This window comes from Anomaloglossus baeobatrachus, chromosome 2 (genome assembly GCF_048569485.1).
Source record: "Anomaloglossus baeobatrachus isolate aAnoBae1 chromosome 2, aAnoBae1.hap1, whole genome shotgun sequence".
In the NCBI taxonomy this organism is placed as follows: domain Eukaryota; kingdom Metazoa; phylum Chordata; class Amphibia; order Anura; family Aromobatidae; genus Anomaloglossus; species Anomaloglossus baeobatrachus.
Window position 1 is genome coordinate 272,346,200 of NC_134354.1, and position 15,555 is coordinate 272,361,754.

At 45.0% G+C, this 15,555-nt stretch overlaps 1 protein-coding gene across 1 annotated transcript in view; it reads right to left on the reverse strand.

The window, feature by feature from the left end:
• The window catches only part of LOC142289831 (uncharacterized), a 271,446-nt gene that overhangs the window by 236,340 nt on the left and 19,551 nt on the right, over positions 1 to 15,555 (reverse strand). The window lies entirely within an intron of this gene.

Below are 15,555 nucleotides of genomic sequence, written 5' to 3' on the forward strand. Positions count from 1 at the left end.
GTAACCAATAGTAATCAGTGTCATATAGTGTGAGGAGAAAAAGGAGCCTGTCATATCAAGAGGGGTGTGTTTCCCTTTAAATGCCGCAAGATGTTTTGTTAGTTCAGCTGTCTGTTACAGCGCAGCTTGTGCATTGGCCAGATCTGTCTGACACTATATTCCCTTAAGATTACCAAATATTACAATCCCATCACCATATCAGGGCAATGAACAGATTCCTATCAAAGTATTATAGAGTATATAGTATATAGTACAAAAGCAAACACGATCTACCACTGTCAGTGTGATCGCAGTCGGATGGCATCCGCTCAAACCGCGCATGCGTCCGCACTTAGAGTCTAAAGAGTGAGATATTACTAACCGCGCATGCGTCCCCTCTTAGACGCGGAGGAGATGATTTTTTCTTAATGCGCGTGCGCCCGCACTTAGAAGCAGGGAAGACAGTTGCTCTCAACTGCGCCTGCGTCTACACTTAGAAACAAGGGGAATAACCATACATAATGCGCGTGCGTCTGCACTTAGATGCACGGAGCATAATTTCCTCAATCGTGCCTGCAGCTATGCTTAGACTATGGATCATATATGTTCACACTTAGACTCTAGAGGGATTATCTCTTGCTACATATATGTCCCTCTTTAGAACAGTAGGAAATTACATTAAATACTATATGTACATTATATTCAAAGCTGCTCTGGCATATATATGTCCATGCTTAAAATAAAATAAAATCACGACAAACAGATCTTTCTGAGACTGATTTTTCGGAATCAGATAGCTCTACAGGCGGTAATTCTAATAGGAATCCCTCCAAACGGAAGGGAGGTCCAAACAGAAATAACAGGGAGAGGAAGAGCTCTTTCTCCAGATCATGGACAGCAGAACGAATTGGGAAAAATCGAGATCTGTCAAACAGCAATTCCTTCTCCTTCTTGTCATCTGTTTCACAATCTCTGAGAGGGGAGACACAAAACACACAAACTGTCTTGGCCCCTGGGAATGTGACAACTGTTCCAAACATGACTATCCCGTCACAGTATGGAACACTAAATCAGATGCAAAACCTAACTGGTCCAACACAGACTTCGGTCGCATTTGGAAATACATCTACTGTTCCAGCTGTGACGGGCTCGTTACAAAATATGACTCATGGTCAAATGCCAGTGCAAAGTGGTCTGGTCCAAAATACTCTCCAAATAGGAGATGTAACACAATTAAATACGACCACGAGGGTGGGGAATCCACAACTATCTACGGGCCAGATGCAACAGACCATGCTCCCCTCAAATATATCTCTACAAAGTATGATAACTTCAATAGCAACCCCACAAACGAGCACGAGCGAGATGATGTCGACAAATCAGTCTTTTTTGGGGAGATAGCTGATAGTGCAACAGATATAGAGATGCCACCAGAAAGAGACCTGCAAATATTCAATTTATCATCAATTGAACTGGAAGAGACACATAGGCGATTATTGACAAAAGGATTATCTTTCACACAAGTTCCTAAATATGATCCTTTTCTTTGGACAAAGGATCTAAATCTCTTTGCAAGAAGGTTGGCACTACATAAGTATCACACTATAAAAAACAGGGATCCTGTGATTATGAAAGAGAAAGAGGATGAAGCAATCAGTCTTGGAAAGTCTAGAGGATGGTAGTGATGGATATGTGAATGAGACTGTACCCCCATTCTCGTCATTAAAACCAAAAAGTAAGAATACTCCTCCTTTCTCCCAATATCACAATATTGACACCTTTGTGAATATGGTAGGAGAGGATTTTAAAAAAATCAACCGTAGAACATATTACCCCCTAAAAAATCTCAGTATACCTGAACAAAGAGCCCTGAATGACCTTGAAGATCTAGAGGAGATCACTATAAAGGGTTCAGACAAAGGGGGTAATATTGTCCTGATGGACACGACTATGTAAAAATGGCAAGAAAACTACTGGATGATCAGAAAACCTACAAGATTCTGAGTGCAGATCCCACTGATAAATATCTTGCAGATTTACAGTCCCTGTTAAAGGTTGCACTATCGGCATCACTGATTTCTGAGGATGAATACAAAGAGATGTATAACCCTCATCCCACTTTGGCCACGTTCTATGCACTTCCCAAAGTGCATAAGAACGTGGTCCCAATACCCGGCAGACCGATAGTCTCGGGTAATGATTCCCTCACAGAGGGTGCTAGCAGGTATATAGATGAACTACTATCCCCGTTTGTACAGGTGTTGCCATCCTTCATCAGGGACACAAAAGATCTTGTCCTAAAGTTGCGTGGCCTTAATGTTTCAAAGACAACCATTTTGACTAGCTTGGACGTAGAAGGACTATATAGTAACATCGATCATGAATTGGGAATAGGAGCAGTTGCCCACTTCCTAGCAGCAAAGGGTAAACAACTCACACCTCATAACGAATTTTTGTTATCACTCTTGCGTTTTGTTCTGACGCACAATTTTTTTACCTTGGCGGTGCCCTATATCACCAGATTAGGGGTACCGCCATGGGTACGACTTGTGCGCCCACTTTCGCAAACCTATTTTTGGGGTGGTGGGAGGATGTTTCTGTATTTTCTGAGGATTTGAGTTTTTACACTAGCCACATTGTTTTGGGGTAGGTACATCGACGATGTACTTATCCTATGGGAGGGTGAAATAGATATTTTCCAGGATTTTGTTACTATCCTGAATAACAATAGGATTGGTATGTATTACACTCACGAGATTGGTAATAAAACCATCAATTTCCTGGATCTGACAATCACCATTGATGGGGATGGCAACATACAAACAAATACCTATAGAAAACCAACTGCGACAAATAATTTGTTGCATTGGGATAGCTGGCACCCTATCCCGCTAAAAGCAGGGATCCCAGTGGGACAATACATGAGAGTTCGTAGAAATTGCTCTGATGACAAGAGTTTTGGATTAGAGTGTAGCAGATTATTTAAATTCTTTACTGCAAGAGGTTATCCAAAAAAAGTATTACATAAAGCCTTCAATAGGGCAAAAGGAATGAACCGTGATGAACTCCTGACAAATAAGAAGAAAAATGAAAGCTCACCGGTTAGGGTTATAGGCACATATGACGAACGCTCTAGAGAGGTCTATAACATCCTAAAAAAATATTGGCCCATTCTTAGAGCCGACCCAGACCTAAACTCGGTGATTGGTGTTACCCCCAACATTACTTACCGCAGGGGGAAGAATCTGAGAGAATCTCTAACCCATAGCCATTTCACTCAGTCTAAGGTGAATCCGGAAAGAGATTGGCTAACAAGACTACAAGAGGGTTCCCATCCATGCGGAAGCTGCTCCTTTTGCAGCTATCGAAACAGAGAGAGTTTACCAACCCGTTAGACAACCAGAGATATGTCATAAAAAATAAAATCAACTGTAAATCGAAGGGAGTGGTTTATGGAGCAATATGCCCTTGTAAAAAACTATATGTGGGGAAAACGATCCAAGAGTTTCGGAGGAGGATTTCGAAGCATATTAGTACAATCAACACCAAAGTGGATACACCTCTCTCTAGACACATGAGATATTATCATAGTGAAAATCCCCTAGATTTGAAATTTTGGGGCATTAGACAAGTTAAATTGGGAGTAAGTAAAGGAAATTTGGATAGACTATTGTTAAAAGAGGAGGCGAGGTGGATTTTTAGATTAAATTGTATGAGCCCAAATGGCTTGAATGAAGGCTTTACATATACAGCCTTTATTTAATAATCTGTAAGATTTTTTTGTGTGACAGTTTCTACCCCCATACAAAATAATTAATTATCCTATACCATATAGATATAGAAAATCTGTGGACATCTATTATATGGGACCTTATCAGATGTATATTAAAGAGATATAAAATAATTTTTATTGCAGACCTTATTACAATTATCAGTGTCAAACAAAACTGAGGTTTGAAATCGGAACATATCATTGAAAAGCTTGTCTCTCTGAGATATAATCCTACCCTATTTTAAGCATGGACATATATATGCCAGAGCAGCTTTGAATATAATGTACATATAGTATTTAATGTAATTTCCTACTGTTCTAAAGAGGGACATATATGTAGCAAGAGATAATCCCTCTAGAGTCTAAGTGTGAACATATATGATCCATAGTCTAAGCATAGCTGCAGGCACGATTGAGGAAATTATGCTCCGTGCATCTAAGTGCAGACGCACGCGCATTATGTATGGTTATTCCCCTTGTTTCTAAGTGTAGACGCAGGCGCAGTTGAGAGCAACTGTCTTCCCTGCTTCTAAGTGCGGGCGCACGCGCATTAAGAAAAAATCATCTCCTCCGCGTCTAAGAGGGGACGCATGCGCGGTTAGTAATATCTCACTCTTTAGACTCTAAGTGCGGACGCATGCGCGGTTTGAGCGGATGCCATCCGACTGCGATCACACTGACAGTGGTAGATCGTGTTTGCTTTTGTACTATATACTATATACTCTATAATACTTTGATAGGAATCTGTTCATTGCCCTGATATGGTGATGGGATTGTAATATTTGGTAATCTTAAGGGAATATAGTGTCAGACAGATCTGGCCAATGCACAAGCTGCGCTGTAACAGACAGCTGAACTAACAAAACATCTTGCGGCATTTAAAGGGAAACACACCCCTCTTGATATGACAGGCTCCTTTTTCTCCTCACACTATATGACACTGATTACTATTGGTTACTTCTGCTGTCAGTATTTGGTTCAGACTATAAAAGGTCCTCAAACACAGAGTAAGTCAGTATTAGCCTCAGCCCCCTGATGACGCCAGTGTGGTGAAACATGTTGGGGAGGCTACTGCTTCATGTCTTTTAATTAGCAAGCATTAGTGGTCATTCATGACAAGAATAATATAGAGATCACTCACAGACATCAGTCTGGATTAGGAATCACTTTATTGGGAACGAGTATATACCAATCAGAGTTAGACCACAATGTTTAGTGATTTTAAACTGTATGTCCCTTTATATCTTAAATAATGAATTAAAAGTTAAATTTTAATAGATCAGTCTTTAGTTTAGGGTTTCTAGTTGCCATTGGCAAATTGTGATTTGATCTCTCTGTGTCTCTCTCTGTGTGTGCCTCTCTCAGTGTTTGTGCCTCTCTCAGTGTTTGTGCCTCTCTCAGTGTTTGTGCCTCTCTCAGTGTTTGTGCCTCTCTCAGTGTTTGTGCCTCTCTCAGTGTTTGTGCCTCTCTCAGTGTTTGTGCCTCTCTCAGTGTTTGTGCCTCTCTCAGTGTTTGTGCCTCTCTCAGTGTTTGTGCCTCTCTCAGTGTTTGTGCCTCTGTTTGTGCCTCTCTGTGTGTGTCTCACTGTGTGTGTGTCTCTCTGTCTCTGTCTGTCTCTCTATGTCTTTGTCTCTTTTTCTATCTTTATCTCGCTCTCTCTTTTTCTCACACTTTTTGTCTCTGTCTCTCTTTCTCCCTCTCTCTCTCTGTATCTCTTTCTCCCTCTCTCTCTATCTCTATTTTTCTCTCCGTCATTCTCTTTCTATATTTCTTTCTGTCTCAGACTAATTCTATCTATTTCTCTTTGTCGCGCTCTCTATCTATCTCTTTTTATCTGTCTATATATTTCTATCTCTCTCTATATTTTGCTCTGTCTATTACTATTTCTCTCTTTCTATTTCACTATTTCTTTGTCGCTCTCTATTTCTATTTATTGTGCGTCACAAATTGTGTGACCCCAACGACATCGCTGTAGCGATATCGTATCGTGTAAAGCGGGCTTTAGGGGTACTTTACATGTTGCACTATCCCTACCGATATATCGACGGGGTCACGGCATTAGTGACGCACATCCGGCACCGGTAGCGACATAGCAACGTGTAAATCCTAAGTTCGATGATGAATGAACACAGAAGCGTTCAAAATCGCTGATCTGTGTAACGTCGTACATTTCAATAATGTCGCTACATCATGAGATATGATGTTGTTTGTCGCTCCTGCGGTGTCACACATCGCTGTGTGTGACACCACAGTAACGACAAACATCTCCTTACCTTCATCCACCATAAATGCGGAAGGAACGAGGTGGGCGGGATGTCCTGTCCCTTTCATATCCTCCCCTCCACTTCTATTGGGTGGCCGCCTAGTGACATCACGCTGACCTTGCTGTGCCGCCAAACACATCTCCCCCTTGAAGGAGTGATTGGTCGCCAGTCACAGCGTCTTCGCCGACCAGGTATGAGCGTGTGACGCTGCCGTAGCGATTTTTTTTTTTGCTACGGCAGCAATCACAAGATATTGCATGTACGATGGGGGCGGGTGCTATCGCGCTGGACATCGATAGCAAATGCTATTGATGTCGCAACGTGTAAAGTACCCCTTAGGGTATGTGGGCACCTTACGTTATGAGCCGGGTGAAAACTAACGCACCCTCAGAACTGTAAACACTGCGTTTTAAAAAAAAATGTATCTAAAATGCATGCATTTGGAAACATTTTGCATACGTTGTGCATGCATTTTGCTAACATTTTTGACAGTGCGGTCCAACGTCATTTAGCTCTGCTACATGCCCGCTGACAGCAGACAGAGTCGCGCGATGAGAATGAACTGGGATGAACTTCACCTGACTTCATTGTCATCCCCAAGCTCAGTTTGTGTGTCTCGTCCTGATTATCGGTCACCCGTAAAATCTCAACGCTGGCCGCAGATCCCCATAAGTGATCAGCCTGATCAGCGATTCCGTTGCTCAGCTTACCCGAGGCCAGCTGGAGTCCTCCACCGGAAACCGCAACTCACCTGTGACATCATCGCCAATCGCGCAGCTCACTTAAGTCACTCGGGCGACTTGCTGTCACAGGTGGAGGATGAAGCAGTGGCCGCATGTCACGTGACTGACGTCATCGTTGATCGTGCGGCTCACTTAAGTTGCTGCATGAAGCTGACCGAGTGGTATGGTTTGTGAACGCTCCTGTCAGCTTCATGTAACATATCTGAGAGCGTCGTGTAACAGCGTGTGGATTACGCCGGACCTGGCCTGGTTTTTGGTTGTTTATAAAGTGGTTAAAGAGGTCTTGTTTTTTTTTTGTTTTTTTACTCAAAATGAAGTTTTTCTTGGGCTGTGTGTTTTTATTTTATGTAACTTACAGGTTAATAATGAAAGGTATCTCGGGAAGACGCCTGCCATGATTAACCTAGGACTTGATGGCAGCTATGGTCTACTTCCATTAACTCCTTATTTCCGTTCTTGCCACCGCAACAGAGCAAATGGGGATGAGCCTGGTAAAGTCCCAGGACTGTGGCATCTAATGGATGCGGCAATTCCGTGCGCCTGATGGCTGAAATTATCAGGGTGGGTGGCTCCCCATAACGTGGGGCTCACCAGTGTGAGAATACCAGCCTTATGCCTTTACTTTGGTTTCTATCAAAATGCACGAAAAGAGAGAAAGATAAAGAGAAATAAATATAAAAAGAGATCGAGGTAGAAAGAGAGATAAATAGAGAGAGGGAAACAGAGAAAGAGCGACAAAGATAAACAAAGATTGACAAAGAGAAATAAAGAGAAATAGTGAGCGACAGAGAAAGAGAGAAAGATAGAGAGAGCGATAGAGAGAAAGAGAGAACAAGAAAGAGAAATGAAAAGAAAGATGGAGAAAGAGAAATAGAAATAGAGAGAGAGAGAAATAGTGATAGAGAAAAGAGAGAGAAAGAGAGAGATAAATTGAGACGGAGAGAGAGAGGGAGAAAGAGAGACAGATAGAGAGACAAGAAGCGAGAGAAATATAGAGAGCGATAGAGAAAGAGCGACAGAGAAATAGAGAAAGATAGAAAGACAGAGCGAGAGAAAAAGAGACATGAATATAAAGATAGATAGAGAGGGAGAGCGCAACAGAGAGAGAAAGATAGAAAGAAATCTAGAAGGTAACAGAGACATATATAGAGAGCGAGAGATATAGACAGATGTAGAGAGACATATAGGTGTAGATACAGGTTAATAGAGAGGGATAAATATGAAGGATAGATCTAACAAAAAGGAGAGATGCGCAATAACATTAATATTTTATTATTTCTTGGCGTATATGTGCTTATAGTTGTGTATTTATTTTTATTTGACTTTTCTCTTTTCTTCTCTTCTGTTCTTGTCTTCTGCTTGCAATGTAACAAACTTGCCTTCCGCTACTTTGCCGTCAATATACAGATAAAATGATAGAGAGACAGACACAGAGAGACAGAGACACAGAGACAGAGACACATAGAGAGACAGACATAGAGAGACAGAGACACACAGAGAGACAGAGAGACACACAGAGACAGACACACAGAGACAGAGACACATAGACAGACATAGAGAGACAGAGACACACATAGAGAGACACACAGAGAGACAGACACACAGAGACACATAGAGAGACAGACATAGAGACAGACACAGAGAGACAGAGACAAAGACACAGAGACAGACACAGAGAGACAGACACAGAGAGACATAAAGAGAGAAAGATAGAGCGACAAAGAAAGTGAAATAGAAACAGAGAAATAGTGATAGACAGAGACATATAGAAAGAGAGCGAGAGAAAGAGAGCGACAGAGACAGAAAGAGAGAGCGCGACAAAGAGAGAAATAGAGAGAAATTGTGAGAGAAAAATAGAGAAAGATGTAGACAGAGATAGAGAGGGAGAAAGAGACAGAGAGAAAGAAAGAGAAATAGAGAGGAGGGATATAGGAAAAGAGAGAAATAGAGAGACAGGAATATAAAAAGAGAGGGAGAAAGAGACTTAGCGACAGAGAGAAAGAAATAGAGACCGACAGAGAAAGAGAAATAGAGACAGAGAGAGATATAGACAGAGAGATGTAGAAAGAGACAAAGAGAGTGACAGAGAGAAAGAGCGAGAGTAATAGAGAAAGAGAAAAAGAGACATGAATTTAATAATGGATAGAGAGGGAGAAAAACAGAGTGCGACAGAGAAAGAAATAAATATAGAAGGTAACAGAGACATATCGGGAGTGAGAGATATAGACAGAGGTAGAGAGACAGACATAGAGACAGAGAGAGAGAGACAAAGAGACACACACGGAGAGACACACAGAGACAAACAGAGAGAACGAGAGACAGACATAGAGAGACAGACACACAGAGAGACACACAGAGAGACAGACACACAGAGAGACAGAGACAGATAGAGAGACAGACAGAGAGACAGAGACATACATAGAGAGACACACAGAGACAGAGACACAGAGAGACAGACATAGAGAGACAGAGACACACATAGAGAGAGAGAGACACACAGAGAGACAGACACACAGAGACAGAGACACAGAGAGACAGACATAGAGACACACACAGAGAGACACACAGAGACAAACAGAGAGAACGAGAGACAGAGACACACATAGAGAGACAGAGAGACACACAGAGAGACAGAGACACACAGAGACAGAAATAGAGATAGAGCGCCAAAGAGAAAGTGAAATAGAAATAAATAGTGATAGCCATAGATAAATATGGAAAGAGAGAGAGCGAGAGAAAGACCGAGAGAGTGACAAAGAGAAAGAGAAATAGAGCGAGATAGTGAGAGAAATATAGAGAAAGAGAGAGAGAGAAAGATATAGACAGCGATAGAGAGGGAGAAAGGAAGAGAGATAGACAAAGATAAAGAGAGAGGAGGGATATTGAAAAAGAGAAAGAGAGAGAGAGACATGACTATATAAAGAGGGAGCGAGAAAGAGACACAGAGCGACAGAGAGAGAAAGAAATACAGACATAGAGAGCGACAGAGAAAGAGAAATAGAGCCAGGGAGAGATATAGACAGATAGAGAGGGAAAGAGACAGAGAGAAAGAGCGAGAGAAATAGAGATAGAGAGAAAGAGAGAGACAATAAGAGACATGAATTTAACAATATATAGAGAGGGAGAAAGAGCGCAACAGAGAGAAAGGTAGAAAGAAATCTAGAAGGTAACAGAGACATATATAGAGAGCGAGAGATATAGACAGAGGTAGAGAGACATATTGGTGTACATATTTAATAGAGGGATAAATATGAAGGATAGATCTAACAAAAATGAGAGATGTGCCATAACATTAATATTTTATTAATTCTTTTTGTATATGTATTGATAGTTGTGTATTTATTTTACTTTTCTCTTTTCTTCTATTCTGTTATTCTCTTCTGCTTGCAAAGTAACAAACTTGCCTTCCGCTACTTTGCCGTCAATAGACAGATAAAATGATAAAGAGACACACAGAGAGACACACACAGAAACATTGAGATAGAGAGATACACAGAGAGAAACAGAGATAGAAAGAGAGATAGAAATAGAGAGACAAAGAGAGAGCAACATAGAAAGAGAAATAAAGAAAAATAGTGAGATAAAGAGAGCAATAGAGACAAAGAGAGAGACAGACAAATAAAGGGCAAGATATACAGAAAGCGAGGGATAGCCAGAAGGATAGAGAAAAAAACAAAGAAATAAAAACAGAGTGAAACAGAGGGAGAGAGAAAAAGAGAAATAAAAAAAAGAGACAGGAAAAACGAGAGAAATAGAAATTGCACGAAACAGACAAATAGATTGTATTTATGTCTGTTTATTTCGTTCTCAATCTATTTGTCTGTTTCGTGCAATTTCTATTTCTCTCGTTTTTCCTGTCTCTTTTTTTATTTCTCTTTTTCTCTCTCCCTCTGTTTCACTGTTTGTATTTATGTCTGTTTATTTCGTTCTCAAACAGTGAAACAGAGGGAGAGAGAAAAATAGAGAAAACCAGAATGAAAGAGAGATAGATGGATATATATAGAGAAAGACAGAGAAAGAAAAAAAATATAGAAAGAGAGGGATAGATTGAAAGACAGAGAAAGAGAAATAGACAGTGAAATACAAAGACTGAAATGGAGTGAGAGAAAAAGAAAGAGAAATAGAAAGAGAGGGATAGAGTAAGATAGCGAAATAGAGGGATAGAGAGAAAAAGAGGGATAGAGAGAGGTATAGAGAAAAAGAGAGAGAAATGGACATAGAAATAAATGCAAATAGTGAAACAGAGTGATAAAGAGAGGTAAAAAGAGAGGTGTTAGAGAGGGATAGAGAGAAATAGAGTGAAAGAGGAGAAATAAACAGAGAAATGCAAAGAGTGCAACAGAGTGAGATGGAAAAAAATGAGAGGGGAGAAAAGAGTGGGGAAAAGCAGTGGATAGAGAAAGAGGGGGGAAAAATAGGGGGGAAAAAAGAGGGGGGAAAAGAGGGGGAAAGAAAGATGGATAGAGAGAGATAGAGAAAAATAATAGAGAAATAGAGAGAAATAAACAGAGAAATGCAAACAGTGAAACAGAGAGAGACAAAGACAGAGAAAGAAATAGAAATATAGAGGGATAGAGAGAAAGAGAGGGATATATAAAGAGAAAGACAAATACAGAGTCAAACGGAGTGAGAAAAACAGAAAAAAAGAGTGTGAAGGTAGAGATATAGAAACAGAGGGAGAGTCAGCGAGTTGGAGACAAAAAAAAAAAAAGGTTTAGTGCTTTTGACGTTACAGATGACAATGTGTGACTGATTTTACATGTTTTTTTTTTACTGTGTACGTCGCTCTGATGCTCGCCGCGTCTCCCCGTAACCTGAGCTCTCCTGCTCCGTCCGCTCCTCCCATCTATTTCCTGCTGCTGAGCAGCATGGGAAAGAGGGGACGTCCGGGCATCAGGCCAGCGAGCGCAACGCTGGAGGAATAGGGGGAAAGTGCGGTCACGAGGTTATGGGCGGCACTTACTGATGACACTAACAGCGCCGCCCATAACCTCGTGCCCGCGCAAAGCGTCACAGCGGTCACACGTGCACGCAGTGCACGGCACCGCTACATTGGACAGCGCATGCGCGGGACCACGGGCACCCAGGGGCGGTGTCCTGAGCTTTCAAAATCAGCGTTCGGGGGCAGCGTAAATCTGCTGGAGGAACAGCAACGGACCCCAGGCAGCCCGCCCCCATGGAAAATTTATGAAATTTGCATAAGAAAAGGTACCAGTTTACAAAGTGTTTATTTTGGGATAAAAGGTGCCACAAAAACTATAGGAAGCTTCCTAGAATGCAGCCCAGGAGCTGCAGAGGGGGGAACTTTTAGCATTATAGCGAAATTTCTGATGACAGGTTCCCTTTAATCTGTAAGTTACAGTAAATAAACACACACACACACACACACACACACACACCTGAAAAAATCATTAGAAATAAAAAACACTAACAAATTAGCTGGTTCACCAATTTAATAAGCCCCAAAAAGCTCTCCATGTCCGGCGTAATCCACGGACCTTCAGCGTCGCATCCAGCTCTGCTGCATGAAGGTGACAGGAGCTGCAGCAGACACCGCCGCTCCTGTCAGCTCCACGCAGCAACTGAGGTGGGTAGCGCGATCAGCTGAGCTGTCACTGAGGTCACCCGGTGGCCGCCACTGGATCCAGCGGTGGCCGCAATTAACCTCGGTGACAGCTCAGCGGATCGCGCTACTCACCTCATTTGCTGCGTGGAGCTGACAGGAGCGGCGGTGTCTTCTGCAGCTCCGGTCACCTTCATGCAGCAGAGCTGGAAGCGACGCTGGACCATCCTGGATTACGCCAGACATGGAGGGCTTTTTGGGGCTTATTAAATTGGTGAACCAGGGAATTTGTTAGTGTTTTTTATTTCTAATAAATGATTTTTTCAGGTGTGTGTGTGTGTGTGTGTTTATTTACTGTAACTTACAGATTAATCATGGAAGGTATCTCGTGGAGACGCCTGACATGATTTATCTAGGATTTAGTGGCAGCTATGGGCTGCCATTAACTCATTACCCCGATTTGCCAACACACCAGGGCAAATCGGGAAGAGCCGGGTACAGTCCCAGAACTGTCGCATCTAATGTATGCGGCAATTCTGGGCGGCTGCTGACAATGTTAGGCTGGGGGGCTCCCCATCCTGAGAATACCAGCCTTCAGCCGTATGGCTTTATCTGGCTGGTATTAAAATTGGGGGGACCGCACGCCGCTTTTTTTATTTATTTCACTGCACAGTATAGACCCGCCCACCGGCTGCTGTGATTGGGTGCAGTGAGACACCTGTCACTCAGCGTGGGGACATGTCTCACTGCAACCAATCATAGGCGCCTGTGGGCGGGGAAAGCAGGGAATACGAGATTGTTTAATAAGCGGCTGGCTTTTTCAAAATAGTAAAAGCCGCCGCAGCAGTGTGAACGCCGTGCAGCGCCGCGTCGAGGATCGGTGAGTATGAGAGAGGGCTGCTAACTTCAGTCACTCAGGGGATTAGCGGTCACCGGTGAGCCCTTCACAGGTGACCGCTAATCAGGACGCGGCACAGACAGAGCTGCGGCATGACAATGAAGTCGGGTGAAGTTCACCCGAGTTCATTCTGATCGTGCGGCTCTGTCTGTGTCTGCTGTCATCTGCCATTCAGCTCTGCTACATGGCTGTCTGTGTCTGTTGTCAGCGGCCATGTAGCAGAGCTGAATGGCAGATAACATAGTAAAAAAATACGCAGTACACACGCATTACACACGCTAGTAAAATCATTAATTTATTCAGAAAAAGCATTGCACTTGCGTTGCACTCGGACCTAACGTGAACTAAAATCAGCCGAGTTTTTTTCAGCCCAGTCGGACCGATTTTACTCGCATAGATGTGTTTCCAGCCTTATGTATTTTGTAGATGTAGATGGAAACCCAGACGTAAGCACTCAGTGTAGAGCACAGGATACATGTGAATTGATCCAAAATATTCTGTACCCCAAAATGCCGCCATCTACTCAACCCACAAAAAGCAAGTCCTCAGAACCAATTACCCGGATTTTTGTATATAGCCTAAAGCCAGTGCTATATTGGGCACTATCAGGCTGATTCTCTACAAACCATTAGTGGTCAGCTTGGATGTTTAGGTTTTGAAATCCAAGAAAATAAAGTTTATAAAATTGGCAGCTGCTTGAGTGAAAGCAGCTGAGGAGCAGATAATATCTGGGGGGGAATTCATAGTTATCCCCTCCCCTGAATTAGCATAAATATTATACAATCAATGTAACTTTTTTCTTCCAGGACCTGTGGTGAGGTCATACCCATGTGATCAGAAGAGGCGGGGCCTCAGCCAACAAAGCTTATATCAGGAAGCAACATTTTCCTATTGGCTGAGGCACGGCCGTTCTGGTCACTTGAGTATGACCTCACCACAGGTCCTGGACAGGGGCGTAACTACCGCGGTCGCAGTGGTCGCGATTGCGACCGGGCCCGGGAGGTTAGGGGCCCGCAGCCGCCCGGCAGATCAGCAGCCAGCTCCTTTTTGTGAGAGAGCAGCTGCGCTGTTCTGCTGCTGACCACGCGGCGCGTCGGCTGCTATATGACCTGGTCGCCGCTGCTGACACCGGGCCCCCCTGCCTGGTGTCAGCGGTGGCGTCACCGCGCTCCCGTCACTCACCGCACCGCGCTCCCGTCACTCACCGCACCGCGCTCCCGTCACTCACCGCACCGCGCTCCCGTCACTCACCGCACCGCGCTCCCGCTACTGCGCTCCCGTCACTCACCACACCGCGCTCCCGTCACCGCACTCCCATCACTCACCGCACCGCGCTCCCGTCACCGCACTCCCATCACTCATCGCACCGCGCGCCCGTCACTCATCGCAACGCGCTCCCGCTACTGCGCTCCCGTCACTCACCGCACCGTGCTCCCGCCACCGCGCTCCCGTCACTCACCACAGCGCACTCCCGTCACCGCACTCCCATCACTCATCGCACTCCCGCCACCGCGCTCCCGTCACTCACCGCACCGCACTCCCGTCACCGCGCTCCCGTCACTCACCGCACCCCCGTCACTCACCGCACCGCGCTCCCCTCACTCACCGCACCGCACTCCCCTCACTCACCGCACTCCCCTCACTCACCGCAACGCGCTCCCCTCACTCACCGCAACGCGCTCCCCTCACTCACCGCAACGCGCTCCCCTCACTCACCGCAACGCGCTCCCCTCACTCACCGCGCTCCCGTCGCTCACCGCGCTCCCGTCACTGCGCTCCCGTCACTCACCGCACCGCGCTCCCGTCACTCACCGCACCGCGCTCCCGTCACTCACCGCACCGCGCTCCCGTCACTCACCGCACCGCGCTCCCGCTACTGCGCTCCCGTCACTCACCACACCGCGCTCCCGTCACCGCACTCCCATCACTCACCGCACCGCGCTCCCGTCACCGCACTCCCATCACTCATCGCACCGCGCGCCCGTCACTCATCGCAACGCGCTCCCGCTACTGCGCTCCCGTCACTCACCGCACCGTGCTCCCGCCACCGCGCTCCCGTCACTCACCACAGCGCACTCCCGTCACCGCACTCCCATCACTCATCGCACTCCCGCCACCGCGCTCCCGTCACTCACCGCACCGCACTCCCGTCACCGCGCTCCCGTCACTCACCGCACCCCCGTCACTCACCGCACCGCGCTCCCCTCACTCACCGCACCGCACTCCCCTCACTCACCGCACTCACCGCGCTCCCCTCACTCACCGCAACGCGCTCCCCTCACTCACCGCAACGCGCTCCCCTCACTCACCGCAACGCGCTCCCCTCACTCACCGCA